The following is a 22,533-nucleotide window of genomic DNA, read 5'->3' as shown; positions in this document are numbered from 1 at the left end:
CAGCCAGAGCTCTTATCTGTTGAATTGTCTCTCCAGTTCCAACCTCTTAGGCTTGTTTTCCATTTAAAAATTATTTGTCTCTTGAGATTATTAAATAATTACATCATTTCCCTTTCCTTCCTCTAAACCCTCCTGGATACTTCTTTTTTCTTTCAAATCCTTGGCTTCTATGTCCATTAATTGTTACATACCTACATATTCTTACATACAGAAACACAACCTGCTAGTTTGTATAATGTTATTTGCGTGTATGAATTTTCAGTGCTTAGCTGCCTGTAGTGCTTTGTCTAGTGTTGGGGCCTAGTGGGCTTCCCCCTCCCAACTTAGCATGTGTGTTGGTGTTGTGCTTGGTCAGGTCATGTGTAGGCAGTCATACTTCGTAGGTGTAACTCTTGCCAGTCCTAGGAGACACGGTCTCATATCAAACTCCCTGACCTTTGGCTCTTTCCTTCTCTCCACCCATCTTCTGCAATGTTCCTGAGCCTTAGGTCCAGGAGTTGTGTGGTAGGTTTCCGTTGTAACTGGGTTCTACAACTATGCATTTTGATTGGCTGTGGTTTTCTGTAGTGGTCTCCCTCCCCCACCCTTAATATTTAAAATGTTCACTTTTAGATGGTTTGTTCATGTTAACGAAGCATGTGCTATGTTAATTCTTCTATTTGTCATTATTTTAATTGTGTGTACTTCCTTAGTTTATATTTCACTTTAAACAGTATGTTTTACTTCTAAACATTGCATTGCTTCACCCTCACATCTGAGGAATCAGATTCTGATTTGTGCTGTGTTTCCAGATCTGAGATTATTGTTGTCATATGACATAGTGGGCTACAGTTTGATCTGTGGGCTCATCGTGCCACACACTTTCATCTCTGCAAGCATGTTATTGCCTTGTAGGCTTCTTATTTTCCTCCTGTAATGTTTCAAGGAATCTGATCTCAATAGCTTCTGTTGTCATTTGTATATGAAATTAGTGCCTCTGAGTATCTAGGAGTAGGGTGGCTTGGTCGAATGTCTCTAGTCTCTTAGCCTCCTCTTTCTCACTTATCACACAATGTGCACACATATGCTAGCCTCCTTTCAGAGTTGTTTGTGGTTCTTATGCCAAACTTCCTAACTCCTGCCTTTAACTAAATGTGATTTCTCCTCTCTGGGTCAATTCCACATGACACTTTGGCTTATGTGGCTTATGTGGCACAGTCAGCTCCTCCCTCTTCTGGATGGTGAGATGGCTCAGTAGGTAAAGGCACTCACCACCAAGCCTGACAATCCTGAGTTCAATACCCAGGTTCCTCATGATAGAAGGGTAGGGTCAAGTATCCCCAGTCAGTCTCCAACTTTAATATACACAACACATATAGACTCACACAAAACCAACCAAACACAAAATAACTAACTAAATATTGTAGTTATAGCCCGACCTTCTGCTTTCATGAACCTTTGAAGGGCCTTAGGCTTCCTCGTTTTGTCTATGACATCAAACTTGCCCCTGTGCCTTCCAGTGAGGTCTCATGAGCCATCTAGGGTTCATTTTGTTCTCAAGTCCACAGACATCCTATGTGCCTCCCACACTATCTTTGCACACCACGTGATCCACTGAGAACTTTCACACATGTCCACTTGAGATAAGGAGTTTGTGGCCTCACTCATCTGATTCTTGGTGTATGCCACTATAAGGCTTTCATTTTGCTGTCTGTTTAGTTACTACATCTGTTCCTATGTAAGGATTTCCGAGGATAAAAATGTTATATTGTTACTGTTACCCTTATCAAAAGCATCCCAAGACTGGTTCACTATTCTGCATAGTTTAAGTGAACATCCCCTTGCTTCCTCACATCTCTGTAGCACAGATCCAGGAGAGTTCCACTTGTTTAGGGTCCCACAGGTTGAAATCCAGGTGCTGGCTGAATGTGCTCCCACCCACAGCCTTGGGGAAGGAGCCCTCATTAAAGCAAGGTGGGTTGTTGGCAGAATCTGGTTTCCCCAAACTCTTGTACTTTGTTGGCATTCTTAGCAACTGTTATCACACATGGGGATTCTAGGAGGTCATTTCAAGGTCTCTTCCATCTTTAAAGTTAAGGGTACATCAGTGAATGAGGACCCTGACAGTGAAAAGCATGGATGCTGAGAGTAAAATAGGTGAATGGATAGATAACCGCGTATGGAAAGTCCAAATACATATTCAAAGAAAGAGTAATGTAAGAACCAGACTCAATATTATTGAGAGATTCTTAAGGGTCCATGAATCATTTTGCATGGAAAATGTTACTCAGCTTCTGATGAGGAGCCCAATTCATCAATATCTCTACTACCATTGACTGATGGCCCCTCTAATAGAAGATCTAGACTCATGGGGTGTGAACAACTAACAAATGGGTAATGTGTCACACGGTATGCATGGACCTGTGAAGTGTGAATGAGGAGGTATGCCTTGGGTTCATGGCAGCCAGTACTTCTACTCATCTTTTGCATAACTGCTGTAGTTTGTTTCTCTGTTGTTGTGATAAACCAACATGACCAAAAGCAACTTCAGGGAGAAAAGGTTTGGTTTTGGTTTACTCTTCTGGAGGGATAGAGTCAGTCATGAAGGGGGACAGGAGCAAGAAGGTGGCTGCTCACATGTTATATGGATACAGAAAGTGGGGGGGGCAGAGAAGGAGAACAGACAGACAGTAACAGAGACAGACAGACAACAGACAGAGACAGACAACAGACAGACAGACCAGGCAGACAACAGATAGACTGAGACAGACAGCAATAGAGACAGACAACAGACAGACAGACCAGACAGACAACACACAGAGACAGACAGCAACAGAGACAGACAGACAGACAGACACACACACACACACACACACACACACACACACACAGAGAGAGAGAGAGAGAGAGAGAGAGAGAGAGAGAGAGAGAGAGAGAGAGAGAGAGAGAACAAACAGGAAATAGCAGCCAGGTGACAAACTCAGGCTAGTCCCCAGTGACATTCTCTCTCCAGCAAGGCTGCACTTCATAAAGGTACCATGATCACCTCAAATCACAGCACCAAGCAGGGAACAAATGTTTGAAAAGTGAGTCTTGGGAGACAGTTCTTATTCAACACCCCCTACCAGTAGAGTTCCCATCATTCTTTACTTCCTAAACAGGCTCTGATGCTCACATCCATCCCCTAATAAATCAAAGCACTAGTGATCAGTGTTACAATAGGCACCGCTCCTCATGGGACCCCATTTATTTATTCAGAAATATGTGTCATAAAGACTGAATGAGACACTAATACTGGGAGCTAGGAAAAGTAATACTGTCTATTAGAGAGAATCAGCATTTGTTAGCATAAGTAAGACTCTGAGCCTTGATTATAAGTGTCACTGTGTTAAAAAACATTGACTGAACCCAGTGTGAAATTACAAGCCTGCAATGCAAACACGTTTGGGGAAACGCAAACACATTTATCCATGCATTAATTCACTCATTCAACAGCGATTCTGTGAGTGCCTAGCTGGGGCCAGGTCCGCTAAACATAGAGGCACTGGGCAACCTGCAGTCTGCACTGGCCTTTGAGAGCTTATGCTCTAGCACAGGGGGTTAGCAAGAGCATAGAATAGTAAGTGTGACACCCCTTCATTATCACATACCAGTGGAGGCAATAACAATACTGGGAAGGCAATGCCATTGAAACACTCTTAGAAGGTTGGTAGCAGAAGCATTCAGAGATTTGCATGGCTGGGCTCCTACACCCATTCTTTATTCTGTGGGTGTTTCTAAAGATCACCTCCTCCTCAAGGACTTGTAAGTTCTTTTCAATTTCAACTGGGTGAATGAATTAATATTGATACTTCTCAAGTGTTTACCAAACACATGAATATTACTGAGTTTAATTTTTGTCCAAAGTAATTACTAATGTGGTTTCACATTTCATGAAACCTTTTTGATTATATACTGGTATTTGCACCCTTGATTTTTTTTTTTAGTTGATATTAATGGTATACTACTAATAATAATGGCTGCAATGTAATCTTTACAAAAGCAACTTAATTGTATTTATTCATTGTTTTTGGTGTGTGTGTGTGTGTGTGTGTGTGTGCGCGCGCGCGCACGCACACATGCATACCACATAAACTTGTGGAGGTCAGTGAACAGTTTCCTCAGATCAGTTCTTTCCTTTGGCCATGTGGGTCATAAGGATAAAACTTATGTCATCAGCTGGCAGCAGATGCTTCCACCTACTGAGCCTTCCCGGTGGGTGGCCCCCACAGATGCCTCCATCTTCAAGCTTCAGGTCTTCATTCAGCTGTCACTCATTAGAGACATTTCCTTGACTGCTCTGTGTACTTAGTACACGGATGGCTGTCTAACGGGGCATCCCCGTCATGTTCTTGTTATGTATGTCAGGGCACGCAAATACCTTCGCCTCTTTGTGTCCTTGTCTATCACTTCTCTCCCTCCCTGCATTGTAAACTTCAGACGTGAGGGTTTAAAGCAGTGTTATCGGCACACGCCCTTCCTATTGCCTGGTGCATAATAGTACTGCAATACATCTGTTGGATGATGGAATCCACTCCCTTCCCGTCCTTCTTCCCATCTTCCTTCTTTCTTTCATTCCATTCTATTCACTCACTAATTATTTCAGCTATTCTGCGAACACTTACAGAACCAGCAATGACATCAACTAATTGATTTACAATGTGCCAGACACCACACTGCGGAACAATAAGACAGTGAAGTAAATGGGGCCAGCTCCTTCTTACTAAGCGAATCGCCCACTCTGTAAGCGCCATGCAGTACCGCCTTCTTTTCTGACTTACAACAGCTTTGTGATAGGCATGTTACCCCCCTTCAACTAAGGGTGCAAGGCCCAGAGAGGAGAGGCTAATTGCCCGTGATCACACAGCTAAGCATGGGCAGGCATAGAAAGGTGATAAAATATTTTCTGCAAATCAGCCACTCCGAAGTCTCAAGTGAGTTATGGTAATTGCCTGCTATGCTTGGACAAACAGGGGCACTGGGGTTTAAGCTGTTCTGTTTTGTTTCCTTTTCAATCTTAAGCCTTAGCACAGCCTTAAAAACTGAGAACATCGTCTAATCGTAGGGACTCCCTAGTCTTTTAATGTAGAGGAGTGAATGTCCCAAGAGGCATTCTAGATGACGTTTTTGGGCCCCAGCTGAACACAGCAGTTAAGACTGTACTAACTGTCTTTGGGGGCCTCCTCCTCCTCAGCTTGTTGCTGTTCTAGCAGCCGGCATGTGACAACATGGGGACCGTTTCCTCACCCAGACTCAGTGCACAGGCACCTGAGAGAGCCTCTCTCCACACAAGGGTATCGTCCTAGCCCTTAGCTGAACCCGCATTCTATCCCTCACAGGATGAGCACTCATTCTGCATGAAGTGAACTTGCAAGATGAAACTAAATCCTGTGACTTTTGTGGGTGTTCCACAAATTCTAAATTCCTCTAGGCATTTCCTTTGGAGGTGCCGTGGTTTGGGTGTGACGTTCCCCCCAAAAGGCTGAGGTACAGGAACTTGTTCCCAGTTGGCTGTGCTATTTTAAAAAGGTCCAGAAACTTCAGTAGGTAGGGCCCAGCTGGAGGGAAAAGGTCACAGAGCGCTATTTCCTGTCCTGAACATCTTATCTCTGTTCTTCCTGTCAGCCTTGAGGAACTTCCCTGTTGTTCCCTCCCTCCCCTCCTTCCATGATATTTAGACTCTCCTCAGACAAAGCGATAGAGCCCGACGACCTCCACTTAAAGCACTGAAGCTGTGGTCCAAATCAGCCATTCTTTCCTGAGCTTACAGGGAGGGTGGCGTCTGTGGGTGCTGCAGATACAGTGTTTACCTTAGGGAAGAGCCTAGAGCTTCTAAAGGTGGCTGGTTCCCTTTGAAAGAGGAGCCCCAAAACAGCCAAGGCACAGCCAGGACATCTTTCCGTGTCACACTGCCTGGCTGTGGATCCAGCTTCAGGCTGCCACATACAACCAGAGTGGGCCAAGGCAATGCCTGTCAATGCTGACGTGATAGGCTAGCCAGAAAGTAACAGAAAGACACATTCTCCACCTGCATCCCAGTCAGGTGGGGTTGGGGACAGTCTCTTCTACAGCTGTCACCCTAATGTTGACTCAGGGTCTGTCTCTTTGCCATGCATCTGGAGCCTGAACTATCGTGGGGCATTAGAGTCGCACCGGTGAGGACAGCAGCTTCTTCTCAAGGGATTTCTCAAGCCAGCTCCTGTGAACACCATACTCTGCTGAGACTGTTTTTTACAAGCATGACCAAGACGCATGGCCCCAACCCAACTGCAGAGGGGCTAAGCATGCCATGGGGTATGGCGCCAGCTGATCTCCTAGCTGCTCTCCTGAGAAACTCAGTGGGTTCCTGGTTTCATAATTTTTGGTCAAAATATAGGCCGTGACATGGGACAAGCTATAAACCCATCCACAGGCACTTTTAAGAGAAAGCTTAGGGATTGTCCTCTTCTCCAAAGGTCAGGTGGCATCATGATGTCACCCGGAGGTAGTGGCACTAGACTCACCATTCTAGGACACACCTGAGCTGAGGGTTTCTCCTGCAGGAAGAAGGTCCATTTGGCCCTGTGTCCCTTGCATTTGGTCCCCGGAACAGGTCCCAGGAAAAGAGGCAGGTCCCACCTTGTGCCCCTAGGACGTCTGCTCACAGACTCCCTTCTCAAGGCCCATCTCCTCTGGTTTTCTCTTTGTGCACGTAAAAATCTTGCCATTCTCTCTCCTCCCGCATCCTATCTGGAGATATCTAACTGCAATTGACTGGGTTTTTATTAGTTCTTTGGGTACATTTTCCATTTCTCAAGGATCTCTCATCAGGGGTTCTTTGCCAGTAATTACTGCAGGGCTGACGACTCGGAGGAGCTTCCTCTCAGCATTGAGTGATGGGGGTTCTTAATAGGGCTGCTTTTTATTTTTGAAGGAGAAAAATTAAATCAAATGTGCTGTTCATACCAGGATTATTTAGTCTGCAAAAACACAGGAATCATTTTGTTCAAATGAGTGGGCTTCTCAATCATTCTGTCGAGTCATAGGAAAATGAACAGCCCTGTATGTATTTATCATTTCCCTATAGGCCTGTGGCAAGAAAGGGTCTTAGGTGTCCTGAGAGAGAGGACAGACACACACAATGAAAGCCAACAAGGTGAAAAAGAAACCATTCATTGGGCTATTACCTCAGTCTGGGGTCAGAAAGCTAGGGATTTGAGCCAGAGGCAGCTAACTGTGTTCTTATAAAAACAGCTTTACCGGAAGTCAGCTGAGCCTATTGGTTTACATATTGCCTATGATTGCTGCTCTGATTCAACAACCAATACTGTATGCATACATAATATACATACAATGTATACATATAAGGTATACACATGCTATATATAGATGGAGAACTATATATGTATAAAACTATATCTATATCTATACATCTGACACACCATCTACATCCCTCACTCAGTTAAAGAGAATGGGCTGACAAGATAGCTCAACAAGAAAAGGTGTCTACTGCCAAGCCCAACAAGCTGAGTTCAATTCTTGGGGTTCACATGGAGAAAATAGAGAACAGGTTCTGGAAAATTGTCCTGATGGCCACATGAGGTCCATGTCATGAGAATGTCTGTATGCTTGTACATACATACATAAATGTAAATCTTTATCCAAAAAGCAAAGCAAATCACAACAAAATAAAGCATTGAGAACTAAAAATCAAACCACCCTTTGCTCTACCCCTTTGTAGATACACCACCAGTAACTACAGGACACACAGGTTGGAAGCCACCTAAGATCAACCAACACCAGTGTTTGCTTTTGATAGACTTAGTGTCATCTTCCCTGTACTGAAAGACAATAACTGATGGTGGACATCCTTCTGTATATATGTTTCTCTTATTGGTTGATGAATAAAACACTGCTTTGCCAGTAGCCAAGCAGGGAGTATAGGCAGGGCTACCAGACAAAGAGAAGGCTGGAGAGAGAAAGCAGAGGAAGGCCAGGAAGAGAAGCCATGATGCAGAAGGAGAAACATGCCAGATTATGGGTAAGCCCCAGCCTCATGGCAATACATAGATTAAGAGAAATGGGTTAATAGTTAAGACAGAGCTAGAAGCCTGAGCCATTGTCCAACAGTTTATAAATTAATATAAGTCTTTGTTTCTCATTTGGGGCCGAGAAGCTGCTGTAGGACCAGGCGGGATAGTATCCTCCATCTTCAGATAACATCATTTTGTTAAAGCTAAAACCTCTGTAGCCTCTGGTATCTGGCACTGCTCAATCATTTTAACATGCTGTAAACTCACCACTCTGCACCCATTTATGCCAGAAAGCGCAGCCCCTTTAAGGAGGTGCAGGCTCAGGGTTAGCTACTTGGTAGGCATGATATTCTACTGTTTCAGTTGAAAATCTATTTGAAGGTGAGAAACAAAATGAGTATTCTCCCTCTTCAAAGTAAATAAATACAGGAAGATGAAAGCAGGGCAGCTGTCAGAACATTGCATTTATACCTAAGTTGTCTGTAGGGTGAGGGGCAGGGAATTTGGGGCTTTGAACTCTTCTGTAGGAACCTGCATGGTGGGGGAATAAGTTAGTCTTGTGCAGTGCCTGGAGACAAATGGCCTTTTCTTTAAGTTGTTTCAAAGAACTCCAGATGTGGAGCTGATGTAGTGGCACAAATCTTTAATCTCAGCACTCTAAAAAGAGAGACAGGAAGTCCCTAGTTCAAGACCAGCCTTGTCTACAGATTAATCTCCACGCTAGCTTGGCCTTCATAGTAGAATTCTGCCTCAAATATGAAAAACAAAACCCAACATATAAAAACCTTCTGTTCTTCAGCGCAAGGAAGACTGCCCATGCCACTGTCAGTAATAGAAATAGCAACAATAATAACTGTAGTTGTGTTCAGAAGATCACAACAGCCAGGTCCTGCCCAGCTTACAGGTCCAGTCCTTTGATGGAGGGAAGTGTATGGATTGAGAAATGGCAGGTAGAAAATGAAAGATACTAAAGAAAAGACACAGGATAGATTCTGGAGGGCATTCCAGGGAACACTGAATCCACATCAAGTTTATTTTCCAAAGCTCTTTTATACCCTAAGCCAAAGGGGAGGGTAAAAGACTTCTTTCCCATGATACAAAGAACACTCAAAACATCTCTTAAGGAGCGAAACAGCAAGCAGTCACTCCCTTAGGCTAAATGTCCTGTTGTTAAAGCAAGACACCCATTAGTTACTTCTTAGGCAAACATTCTGTTGTTTGATCTTGAAGGAGTGAAAACAAGCTTGAACTCTCTAACCTCGTGTCAAGTTGAAGTGGAGCTATTTCTCAGGGCCCCAACAAATAACAGGATAGTTGCTGACTCCAAACTGTGCTCAGGACTTATGTACCTTATCCATTAAACATCTCCTCCAAATTATTTGCTTCGGTTTTTGTTTTTACATTTTATTTATTTGTTTTGTGTCTGTGCCTCTGTTATGCACCACTGTGAGTATGTGGAGGCCAGAGGCTAGTTTGTGACAGTCGATGCTCATCTTTTTATCATGTGGGACCTCAGTATTCAACTCAGGTCATCAGGCTTGGTGGCAACTGATTTTACACACTGAGTGCTCTTGTTGAGGAGTAGCCACCGGCATCTGTGAGTAGAAGCTCTGGGTGTTACTAACGTCCAACAGAGAACAGAGAACTGACTAGAATCTTGTCCCTAGTGTCATCGGCTCATGGTTCAGCTGCTTTACACCATGCAGCATTAATATACTGCTAAGTGTGTGGATCTGGAAGGTGTTACAGGGCGGGTTCAGTGTCTTGTACCCAGGACCGTGATCTGTGGCTTCATCCATGCATCCTCCTTAATTGTCTTTATTCATGTGTCCTCAATTGCCTTCATCCATGTGTACTAGATTGTCTTCATGCATGTGTCCTTCTCACTTGTCTTCATCCATATGTCCTCAATTGTCTTCATGCATGTGTCTTCCTATCCTCCTAACTTGTCTTCCTTTTGGAAGTCTTATCTCAGGCTGGAGACATGTCTCAGCCAGTAGAGTTCTTGATATGTAATCACAAAGCTTAAGCTTCAGATCCATACAATAAAACGTTGGGCATGGTGGTGCACACTTGTGATCCCAGCACTGAGGAGTTTGTTGACCAGTAGATGCTCAGGACTGGATCACTGGCCAGCCTCATTTACTCAGCAAGTTCCAGGCCAGTGAGAGACCCTCTCTCAAAAACAAAGTGGAGGGAGCCTTAAGAATGACACCAAGATTGTCCTGTGGGCTCTATACATATGTGGGCCTGTGTTAACACAGACACATGAAGTCATAGCTAATGTCATTTTTCTGTGTTCACCAGCTCTGTATCCTATTTCTCAGTGTGTCCTCATGGTCTTTTTCCTGGACTTTTAATGTAACAAACAGGAAGGAAGTTTCCTTCAGAGAGTGGCAGTGCCCAGGCTGTGCCTCAAGCGGGGAGGTTCCTTCAGCTTCCTGCTATCCCAAAGCAGCCTTGTCTTGTCAACAGAAATTTCTACCCACGAGAGTGAAGACACACAGCAAGAGAGCAAACTGTAACATGTGCTTCTAGCAGACAGATGGCCCCCATCAATGCAGACACTGTGCTAATACCTGTCTGTCTCTAGCTTCAACCCCAAATCCCTATTCTACTTTTAAACTCTTAGGTAAGCTCCTTATTTATCTGGGGGCCACAGAAAGCCTGTGGCCATTTTCATGATCCACGTCTTTGGGCTGTCCTTCAGTGGGGTAGAAATTGAAAGCCCTCACTTCTCCACACGTTAGACTCTCGGAGACCATCCCGTGTCTGCTTCTGCTCAAATATACTGGGTCTTCTTGGAAAGATGCTGTCGGGTTTTCACTTCCATTTCATTAGGCAATAGTCTTTAGACAATACCGGGTGTCTCTCTGGTAGTGGGAAACACTTTTGTGACCTCCATTGTAGATCAGCCCCGACTTAGCTACTATGGGCTTGGCGTGGTGCCAGGCATCTTTGAGGATCCCCAGAAACATAAGGACAATCTTTGCCCTCAGGGACTCTTCCCTGTGGTAGGAGGAATGGGACATATGCACGTATGTGATACATTAAATAGTTAAACAAGAAGTAAAGCATGGTGGGAAGCAATAATGCAAGAGGTAGAACTATTTTTTTTAACTATATGTATTTAGTGTGTGTGTGTGTGTGTGTGTGTGTGTGTACACATGGACCAGGTGCAGAGGTCAGAGGGCAACTGTGGAGACAACTGATTTTTTTCTTCTACCATGTGGGTTTCAGGCTCAGCAGCAAATGCTGCCATCAGCTGAGTCATCTCTCCAGCCCTCAATATTACATTTTTAATAATGTATTTATTTTTATTAAAAATTTTCATATTATTTTGATCATATTCTTTTCCCTCCTCTAACTCTTCCCAGCTCCTTCTACAAACAAAAAACAAAAACGAAAATGAAAATAAAAACAAATAAATGTAAAAAGGCTAAGAAGACAAAGATACTAAAACAAAAGGAAAAATAAAGTTTGCAGGTAAATGGATGGAGCTAGAGACAATCATCCAAGCTTCAAAAAAGACGGACAGTACCTGTTTTCTCTCCTATGTGGATGTCAGCCTTTAAGGACAGGGTGTGGGGGTACAGTGGGAGGATGCAATCCAAATAGCCACAGAGTAATGTGTCACCAGGGTGAGGTGGGATCTCCCAAGGAAGGGGAAATAGGATATAGAGTGTTATGAAGTGATAAAGGGGGAATCTGGAGTGGGAGGATTAAAGGATTCAATCGGGGGCTGGAGTCATGGGAGGGTAGGTGAGGGTGGGAATACAGAAAGGGACTTTTTAAAATGATTTGGAACAGGATGGTGGCAGCACATGCCTTTGATCCCAGCACTCAGGAGGCAGAGGCAGGTGGATCTCTGTGAGTTCGAGGCTAGTCTGGTCTACAAGAGCTAGATCAGGACAGCTTCCAAAGCTGTCCTGTCTCAAAAACCCTGTCTCAAAAAACCAAACCAAACCAAAACAAAACAAAACAAAAAACAAAGAAAACCAATGATTTGGTGTTCAGTCCATTGTTCATGAAGAAGACATTTCTGTAATCCAGGACACTCATAAGTCTTCATGTAAAAGATTGGTTTTGAGAACCAGAACATATCCTAAGAGGAATGGGAATGTTAAAGTTTGTTCCTGAGGCACTTCACATGGCCTGGATGTGTGTGAGCAGTTGAGGCCTATGAACACATGGGCAGAGCTGAGTTTAATGCAGGACACAGGGATACAGATCTGAAATATCCCATGAGGAATCAGAACTTTATTCCATTGGTGACAATGAGTCATTGATGCTTATTTTGGGTCTCTTTTGTCAGACTTTCTTTAGGACTGCCAGCCCCCAAATAATGACACGAGACTTACAATTAATTATGAGCTCTTGGCCTTTAGCTTAGTCTTGTTCCCAAGTAGCTCTTATAACTTAAATTAACCTGCCTTGGTTAATCTATGGTCTGCCATGTGGCTTTTTACCTCCCTCCATTCTGTATGCCTGACTCCCTCCATGTCTCTCTAGTGTCTCCTGCCCTGCTAGATTTTCACCCCTGAGTTTCTCTCTCTGCCAAGAAGTCCAGACTAACCTCTCCTGCCTAGCTATTGGCCATTTAGCTTCTTATTAAATCAATCACAGTCCATCTTCACACAGTGTACACATATCCTGCCACAGATGCTTATATGCAAATTACACAACTTCCTACCAGCTTTGGCCTTCAGTCATCCCTCCCATCCAGCACATGCTCCAAATGGCAGACAAACTTCCCTAGAATAAAGGTCACATCATCATGGTGTCCCTTCATTTTTAACCACTAGATAACTTCCTGAGGAATTGAGCCTGCAATTCATACTACAGGGTTTAAGATGTATAAGCCAGGGATAGAACAGAGGATATTGATGCCAATGTTATAGCTACAACATATGTGTGCAAAAATGAGGCAGGCATGGTTTAGACATATATGGGCAGTATAGGTGTTTCCAGGAACTCAGCTTCAGAGCATGGCTGTTGTTGTTTTGAAATCACAGCTATGGCATTTACCCACAGTAGACTGTCATAAAGTTGGGTGATTCCCCAAGGAAAAGAGGAAATGTCTCATGATGTCCACAAGGCTACTTGCTGATGGGAGATGTCATTCTGTAAACAAGTTAATTGGATTAGTTAATGAATAAAGCACTGTTGGCCAATAGGAAAGCAAGATAGGTGGGACTAGGAGACAAGGAGGAGAGAGGAAGAAGTAGGGAGGAGATTCAAGATGGAGGACGGGGAGAGCAAAATTCTGGCCCTTCTCTCCATTAAGATAAGACCACGTACGTGGAAATACTTAGATTAATAGGAATGGGTTAATATTTAAGACAGAGCTAGCCAATAAGAAATGCTTGTAACAGGCCAACAGAATTATATCTAATACAGCGTCTCTCTGTGTTATTTGGGGCTGGTGCGGCTGTGGGACCAGGTCGGCGGGAAAAACTGCTCATAACAACTTGCTGTTCCCCCAGACTACAGTTAACAGTTGTTGGTGGAAGGTGACTCATTAATCAGTGGAGTGAATTCCCAGGTCACACAGGTGCCTGGAAGGGACTCTAGTCAACTCATTGGTTCTCCAAGATAGACTTGGCAAGAATCATTTGCCTTGGTCTGTTATTGCCCTCTCTATCAGGGGAGACTAGAAATAGACTCCCTGGAAAAGTCCACAACTGATACAGAACTATATACAGAGATGGGAATTGGCTCACACAATTATGGAAGCCAAGAAGTTTTACTGTCCGCCATCTGTAGTCTGAGCCCCAGAGAAGCCGAAAGTGCAGTTCTGTGGGAGTTTGAACAAGGTGAGTGGAAGGTGTGAATCCTGGAGCCACAGCCCAGGATGTGTGGGTTTCTGGTCTTTAAAAGCCAGTGCATGGGAGTTGTGTTTTGGAGAGAGTGAATTGCTACATCTTCACCTGAAGTTTGGTTTGAGCCCTTGAGCCAGCTCATGTTGGTGACGGTGGTTTTCCTCTACTGGGTCCCTAGATATCAGTGGCATCATGTGGAGCCCTTACACCCAGAGTAGTGTTGTACCAGTGATGTGCATATCTGTAGCCATTGTGTGTGGCCTTGGATGATCTAGCCCTTTTCTGAGTGTAGGTATCTTTTCTCATAAATCCGTTTTCACTCCTGAACACCCATGTTGAGGGCCAGATCTGCTGAGGCCTTCCCCAAGGCCATGATGTATTGAGGAGAAATGTAGCTCCTTTTATAAAACCAGGAACACACTTGGCATGAGACAAAGCTTGTATACTATCTCTTGAACCCAGCTTTTATCTTCTTCAACTTCTGTGTCTTCTATTTTTCTCATCTTCTGGCCCCTCCCACTTAGGAACCATTCACTGAAGAATGGCGTGCTGGTCCAGGCCATGCCTGGGCCTTGTTGGCCAACACAAGAGCCTTCTTCTCTGCTCAGCCTCTGACTTTGATTCGCATCATCTTCAATTGTTGATGTTCTGTCTGTGCTAAGATCTCAGCTCCTTCCACCTTCTGGAAGTGTCATGACACAGTTTGGGTATGTGTTCTGTGTAGCTCTTATCACTGAGTAAAATTAACCTATTTATATACTTCACGAGCAACTCAGTCTGAACTATTAGATATCCATAGGGCCCTCACTAGGCTGCCCTCCTGCAGTTGAGACAGCACTGAGGGTGTTAGCAGCAATGGCAGTAGAAAATAATCATATTTGAAGGGCACTGAGAGGCAGGGTCCTTGCTGATCTGTTAGGTGCGTGTGGCAAGAGAAAACGAGACTTATTGCTTCTTCCATGGAGATTCCTGTTTGTAGGGAATGGGTGTGTCTATGGCTCACTGGGATGGGTTCCTGGAAGGATGGAGACTATAGTTTTACATGTATCCAAAGTCCTTGAAAGTTACCATTTGCAAAATTGTCAAAATGGAAAGGAACAGTCAAGGAATAGAGAATGGTGGTCAGTTCGGTGAGTTGGCAGTGACAACTGTAAGAGGGAGGAGGGAGTGATAGAGGAAGAGGGAGGGAAAATGTGGAGCAGGAGCAGGGGGAGGAAGGAGGGAGAAAGGGGAGGAGGGGGAGGAGGGGGAGGAGGGGGAAGAGGAGGTGAATGGTATTAGCTTTCTTTCCCAAGCCCTTTCAGATAATTCTGTGTGCTCTGTTCCAAGAAGGCTCAGCTGCAATCCCAGATGTGAAAACCTGGGGGTGGGGGTGGGGATCCCAGCTTTCAGGAGACAGATGGAGGAAGGGAAGACTCATGGAGAAAGTCCAGTACAAGGCTGGAGTTCATGGCAAATTACCATGTTTAGGGAGAGAAACAAACAAACAAAACCAAGCGAAGTCTTTCAAAGGATGGGAAACATCTTGAGGGTCCTGTTAAAAGTGCAATGGACTCTCTATTCCCGAGAGGGTTTTAGCTACAGAAAGAGTGCAGGTTGCTCAACCTCATGGCGTAGGAGGCAGATGGGAAGATGTGGCAATCCCAGGGCTTATGAAACTTGGAAAAAAGGAGCGGCTGGTTTTTGTGTTTGTAAGAATAAATGGGGGAAAGGACTTTACAGAAAAGGATAAAAACAGCCCAGTAGTACATTTAGCAGGAAATTTAGTGTATATTGATATTTGGTTTTTGCCCCCGTGGAGAACTTAAGCAAAAGGGACTTTCATTGCTGAGGCGAATTTTATTGGCAGGCTAACTAGCCTTTTCCTCCCTGCTCTATGGAAATTGTGCAGAGATGAGGAGGTGCGGAGAAATGGCCTTTTCAGACACCGTAGCTCCTTGTGATCCCAGAGGAATGTGGTAGCTCAGTGTTAGGTTTGTAAATAAACCCCAGAAAATGAAAATGCTACAAACACACGCACAGAGTGAGGGGTTTGATTAAGAAGTGGGCATTTATATTTTTTTACTAGGTTTTACTTTTAACATAAAACATCTTGAAAAAGGTTTATGATTTAGCATTTATGAATGACTAGATTTTAAGAGAATTGTAATATTTTTTTAGGGCATTTCAGCACCATGAGTTATTTCTTATAGATTCAGATAATGACATTATAAATCTTTCTGTGGAGACAATTACCATGGCAGAAATGGCCTAGTCCCCACTGGCTTTCGGGTTCAGCTCACTGACATATTACAAGCAGGCTTACTGTGGTCATTAAAACCCGATCCGGGATTTATTGCACCTCTTTAAACTCTCAGTACTTTGAGAAGTACTGAACAGAAAGGAATACAAAGTGAAGTTACAAAGGACAGTAGCCAGGCAATCACGACAGAAGCAAAACTAATTCCTCCAGCAGAGATGGCCACAAGTGTCATCAAGGTGTCTGCAATGAGAGCCAGAGGGTTTTATGGGGCAAAGTTGCACTAGCTAAGCGCAGGAGTCTCACGTGCAAGATACAAGAGTCACAACTTAAAGGGCAACTGGCATAAAGGGGAACTCACAAGAGGTGAGGAGCTTTTTGAATGCTTTCCTGGGGAGCGCCCTGCACACCCATCTTCTGGAAAAGAAAAGGCTGTGATGCTTTGCTTGTACACCAACAAGAGGAGGTGTCTTGAGGGAAGTCAGCATTGTCTGTCCTGTTACATTGATTCTCTGGTCTCGAACCCTGTCTTCCTCAAATAGCATCTACCATTTGTTTTCTAGCAAAAGATAGCCCAGCCATGTTCAAGCGAACGGTGTAAAGGGAGAAAAGGGACTGGCTGCCAGCTCACCCATTGCTGGGGAGGGTGATTGTGTCCCAGGCAGGCCAAGGGCAGTCCTTCCTGGAGGAGAGGGTGTGTGGCTTTCACCCATGACTGAGAACATAAGGCGGCCTTAGGACCACTCCACACACTCCTTCTCTGTCATGTTGTTTATTGAGCTCACCCCATCTGCTCAATGAGAGCACAAACAAGGTTCAAAAATGCTTTTAGCACCTTGCACAAGGAACAAGATGAAAGTTTTGGGTTTGTTTCCTTCACTGTTTGAAGTTCCCTTAATGTAATAGCCTGGCAACTTGTTTGTCACGTTTAAAAAGCATTTTTTTTTTTTACTATAAACAAATAAAAACCTAGCAGAATCATCACATTGTTCTGTTTTCCTAAGGCACTTTGTTTTCCACGCCTGGCTCCTTAGAGTGCATGAGGCCATTTGCTCGAGTCCTATACATATACTTCTCCAGTAGAACACTCCAATATGGTCACCTTGTTTCTTTACAAAGGTCTTCACACATTGTAACACAAGACCCACAGAGAAGATGGTAACCCTAAAGGCTTTCTGGTCTACCTGATGTACCTTAAAACACTCTGATTTCATGCTAACACTCCAAAGCAGCCATAGATGACATATGAACAGATATATATGGATGCGTACTGATAAAACTTTATGGACAGAAATAGGCTGTGGTCCATAGTTTTCCAATCTTTTCTTTTTAAGAGAACTCAATGTTCGAAATATTGGTGTAAATATTCTTTCCTACTTTCCTTCCTTCTTTCCTCCCTCCCTCCCTTCCTCCCTTCCTCTCTTCCTTCCTTCTTTCCTTCCTTCTGCCTTTCAATTTTCTATGTATTTTTGGTCCCCGGAACAACCTGAGCTTTGTGAGAAATCTAACCCACTGAGAACAGTTGATGTACCCTATCAGTATACCCTGAGAAAACAAAGGCTATCATGTAGGAGGAGCTCAGTGAATCCACTCCCACGTGGACCAATGCCCCCCCCCCACACACACACATAGTAGCTCTGTTTGTATTTGCTTACTGTTTTGAACAACTAAGAAAATCCATATTTTCTACGGAGACTTTGAGAAATGCTATCAAGCAATTTAAGAAGTGAAGAGATGGTCATCAAGTGACTGGAGGTGTCCATTGCAGTCACTGGGTAATCGGAATACTTGCTCCTCGGTGGGTGACACTGTTTGGGATATTTAGGAGGTGTGGCCTTGCTGGGGGAAGTGTGTCACTGCAGGCAGACTTTGAGAGCTGGAGACCCACGATTTCTATTTCCTGCTCTCTCTCTCTCTCTGCTCAGCACTTCAGTTCACCAGGCCAGCCCTCAGCCTCCGACTTCTGTCTTGCCTCTCTACTCTATCACCATGGACACCTTTGTCTCTGGAATCATTAGCTTCAGGAACTTCTTCCTTCTACAAGCTGCCTTGGTTGTGTTGTTTTATTACAGCAGCAGAGAAGTAACTATTACACCAGTGTGCTGGTACATACCTGCAATCCCTTAGGTGGCTACAAGTGAGGTCGACTGAGGCAGGGAATCAAGAGTTTGAGGATAGCATGGGCTATGTAGCAAAACTCCGTCTGAAAACTATAAAACAAATCAAACAAACAAATAGACCAATGTGTGGATTATTTGCTGCTTTAAGTTATCTGAGTGGTTTTTGATGGCCTGTTTTCTGGGGAGCGAGTGTACCCCCATATGAAAACAGCCATGTCAATGATGCCAGAGACTCAGAGCTGTGGGGATTACAAGGCCTTCCCTGGGTCAGGCTTAGGAAAAGATAAGGCTTTCTTCTGGTCTGCGTACAGCTGTTAACAAGTGGCCATTAGCTAAAACCAGTATGTGGAGAAAGTTCTGAAGGAGACCCATGCATAGCAGGGCTTGCTCCTGCACCCAGATTAAACCTCATCCAAACACATTTTCATAGAGAGAGCCTTTATTAAGTGGGGAAGAAAAGGTAAAGTGGCTGCTTTCTGACTGGCAGAAAACAGCAGCAGGTTTTACTTTTTAAGAAGAGGGAAAGGAGAGGTCTGTGTTAGAATGGACCAGGATGTGATGTTAAAGGAGATAGGGAACCTGGGAGAAGGGTAAGGGGACATGGATATTTGTCCTGGAGGGACAAAGGACTACCTACCTCTAGGTAGAGGGAGACAGACATGGCATATAGGCAAATGTTGGTTTACAAAGGTAAAGGGGAAACCCCGTGTTAGGATGAGATGTTCAATTTTAATTGGGTGAACCAAAGGGGGCTTTTGCTTGCTGGACTTCAATACTTTGATAGCTGGACATTGGTGGTCAGCCTCAGGAGGAGGAAGTGAAAGACTTTGGTGGTGTTTAGCAAGGCAGAGGGATGGGGACAGGGCAGAAGCGCAAGGCTGCCAGAGCCACATGCTCCAGTGGGCTAATGTCCTGTCATACTAAAACAGCTTCTTTACCCCAATAATGGAAGCAGGCAACTGCTCCTCTACAGGGACCCCACCCATCAGCTGACTCACAGTGTGAATATAAAAAGAAATAGCTGATCTCCCCTGCTGTTATACCTTCATCAGGACACATGACTCACTTGGTACCAGTGTGTGTGTGTGTGCGCGCGCTTGCGCGTGCGCGTGCGTGCGTGTCTGTCTGTCTGTCATCTCTTCATTCCCCATCACCAAGTCATCAGCACACAGGCACATGGTGTCAGGTCAACAGGAACAAGGGGACCTGACATTAGTCAGACATGAGATGCCCTGGGTGAAGCACACATATAAAGGGGGTGGTGGCTCATATTGGGCAGGTCTAACACACGGGCAAACAGGATCCAGGAAAAGAACTTGTTCCTGGTTTCCCAAAGAGGGGCTGTAAATCTAAGTGCCCAAGTTTGAGGTCAGTACATGGCCAAGGGCTCAGGGATGCTGCTTATTTTTATTTTGGGTTTGTGGTGGATGAGCCTAGACCACCATCCTCCTCATAAGAGAAAACATAATTCCTCAGCTTCAGAATTAGGCCTTGGGGCTTAGGGCTCTGAGCGCCAACCTGAAGGATCTGAGAGACAAACACCTGGGGTAGAATTGCCTCCGTGGGGGTGGGGGGGTCCAGGTCCTTCTGCACGGCTTTGAGAGTCTCTAATGAGCCCAGTTTCTCTCACAAAATGTATCAACCTGAGCCTGACTCTGGGGATCTTGGTCTGATGCTGATCCCAAAGCACCGAGTACCGGGCTGCATCAGGGAAACCGATCCACCGCACGGAGAATTTGAGAAGCCTCTCAACCGCACAGAGCTCACATCAGCATCAAGTCCTTTGCATCGCAGAAGGCCCCTTCCTAGTTTTGGAATTTTTCTAGTTTTTGAGCAGGATGACCCTGAGAAGCCAGGCCAGAGGCTGCAGAGTTTTCATCTCTTAAGAGATTATGCAGACCTGCTGGTCTAGGAGTCAGGCTGCATGAAGAGAGTTTGAGAAACAAAATGGGGGAGGTGTGGGGAGAGAGTGAGCCCCTACAATAAACATTGAGGGCCTGAGCACAGTCAAGGACCCCAGTGCCTCAGATTCATGGGAATGCCAAAGCCTTTACCAGGTCTGGTTAGGGTGCAGGGGGGATTGTAACCCCACACTAATAGTTATGTTCATAGGAAGGTTACTGCCTGCCAAGGCTCAGGAAGCAAGCTTTACCAGTGAATTCCTATGGCATACTATCCTTCAGTTCCTAGCATCATCATCACCACCACCACCATCACCACCACCACCACCCATGCCAGAAAGAGCACATAGTAAGGTCTTCAAATGCAGCCTGATGGGAGTTGAAGAAACAGGAAACAGAACCCTAGGACTGACTCCATCAGGCATCGAGGGCAAACCCATGGACTGACCAGAAGCCTGTCACAGTGAATACCATTGCAATGACTGAGCCCATCAGGATCCAGAACATTCTACAGTGCCTAGGACCCTCCCATCATTCTGTAGAGTTAGGCTGGGATGAGAAATGTGCTAGTTCCAAGGCCAGGGATATTTGGAGGAAATTTATCAAGAAAGGATGCTATTATGAAGATTTGAAATCAGACTCCTTCTTGTGTGACTGACGTCTGAATGAGAGGTTTGGATCAGTTTCAATCTGCACAGCTTTGGAACTGACCTCATGAGCTCTGGAATTGTAATACCTACTACCCCATGAGTATTTTCCACATGGGCTCTGGGGATCAAACTCAGGTCTTCACGCCTGCATGGCAAGCACTGTATCATTTTCCCAGCCCTACATGGAGATCTTTTTCTGTCCCTGTTACCCTTAGCGGGTTCTCATCCCACGGTGACATGTTTTCCTTGTTACTCTCCAGTCTCTGAAATGTGGCTTGGAATGAGGCTTTCATGGTAGGAACCCTTGTCATGTTACAGTGATTGCTTGCATCTATTTGGACTTGTCTCTGACACCCAAGAGAGGTCATCTCCTACCCCTGGAGTTGACAAGATTCCCTGGCGATCCCGTAAAAGAGAGGTGTGATGGTTAGAACAAATTATCAACAGGGTCTAGACTCACCTTGGAGACTGGTCTTTGAGCGTTCCTGCTAGGGATTATTTTAAAGACACTAATCGATGTGGGAAGATTGCTCTTAACTGTGGGCAGGGCCCTTCCTGGGGCAGATTCTTGATTGTAGAGCGTAGAGAAAGTGAGCAGAGAACCATCATGTAAGCATTCAAGCCTCTCTGCTTCCTGACTGTGGACACGGTGTGACAAGCTGCTTCAGGCTCGTACTGTCTTGATTTCCCCGCCATGACTGATGGTAATCCCGAACTGTGAGCCAAAACAAAACTGTTCTCTCTTAAGTTGCTTTTGCCAGAGTACTTTACCACATCAATAGGAGATGAAGTGGAGACAAGGGGTGTGGATTGTTTCTTCCTACCATGTTAAAGGCTCTATAGTGACCGGATAGTGTAGAGAATGGGAGGGTCTCAAGATGTCCTCCAAGGAATGGGACAACTGAGAGCTTGGAACAAACCTACACCAGGAAGTTCCCATCAGTCTGAGATGGGAAAAGTGGGAGGGATGGCACAGGTAGTTAGTGGTGTCGTCAGCAGATCTTCTTTGCTTAAAGTTTTAAGATCTACGGTTTTCTTTTTTGTTGTTTGTCTGGTTGTTTGGTATTCTATCATCTGCATGTATATACTTCTTGCAAAGACATTTTGATTGGCCATTCTTTCAGTATCTTGGAAAGAGTACTTCCCATCAAAGTTGCTAAAATCATGTTTACAATGTGTATCCAATCGTACTTTCATGTCTATAAAATATTTGGAATGCTATTCCAGTAAGCCACAGGTAGGTGCCCCCCCCCCACATCCCTCCAGGTAGGCGCCTCCATTGACATGGAGGGAGATCATGAAAGTAAGACCACGGGGTCTTGCAAGCCTGAGCATCAGAGGGGAAGATGCATTGTACATTGTTTCATCTCATCACACCTGAGCCCCCTTCTCTCTGCCCTCTCAGTGTGGTAGACATTTCCTCCTGGGACCCACCCACTTTGCCTTTAGAATATAAAAGACCCAGACTCCCTCCTTTTCCTGGGTCTCAGACTGCTGAAAGCTCCCTGCTGTAGGTTTTCTCCAAGCATGTACTTGTCCCTGTTCCTTGAAGGACATCTTGACACTGCTCCACCCCTTCATTATCTGGTCATTATAAGCAGATGAAGATGTAGCAGAATTTTGCAATGAGGCACACAGTTCAGGGACAGCAACATAGAGCTGAGACCCGTGACATGTTTTTTTTTATTTGCGTGTGTGTGTGTGTGTGTGTTCATGTGTATACAAGTGTGAATGTCTGGTGTGTATCCATAATTATACAAGTATGTATGTG

The sequence above is a fragment of the Phodopus roborovskii genome, unplaced genomic scaffold (assembly GCF_943737965.1).
Source record: "Phodopus roborovskii unplaced genomic scaffold, PHOROB, whole genome shotgun sequence".
In the NCBI taxonomy this organism is placed as follows: domain Eukaryota; kingdom Metazoa; phylum Chordata; class Mammalia; order Rodentia; family Cricetidae; genus Phodopus; species Phodopus roborovskii.
Note: the sequence above shows the minus strand (reverse complement) of the source record.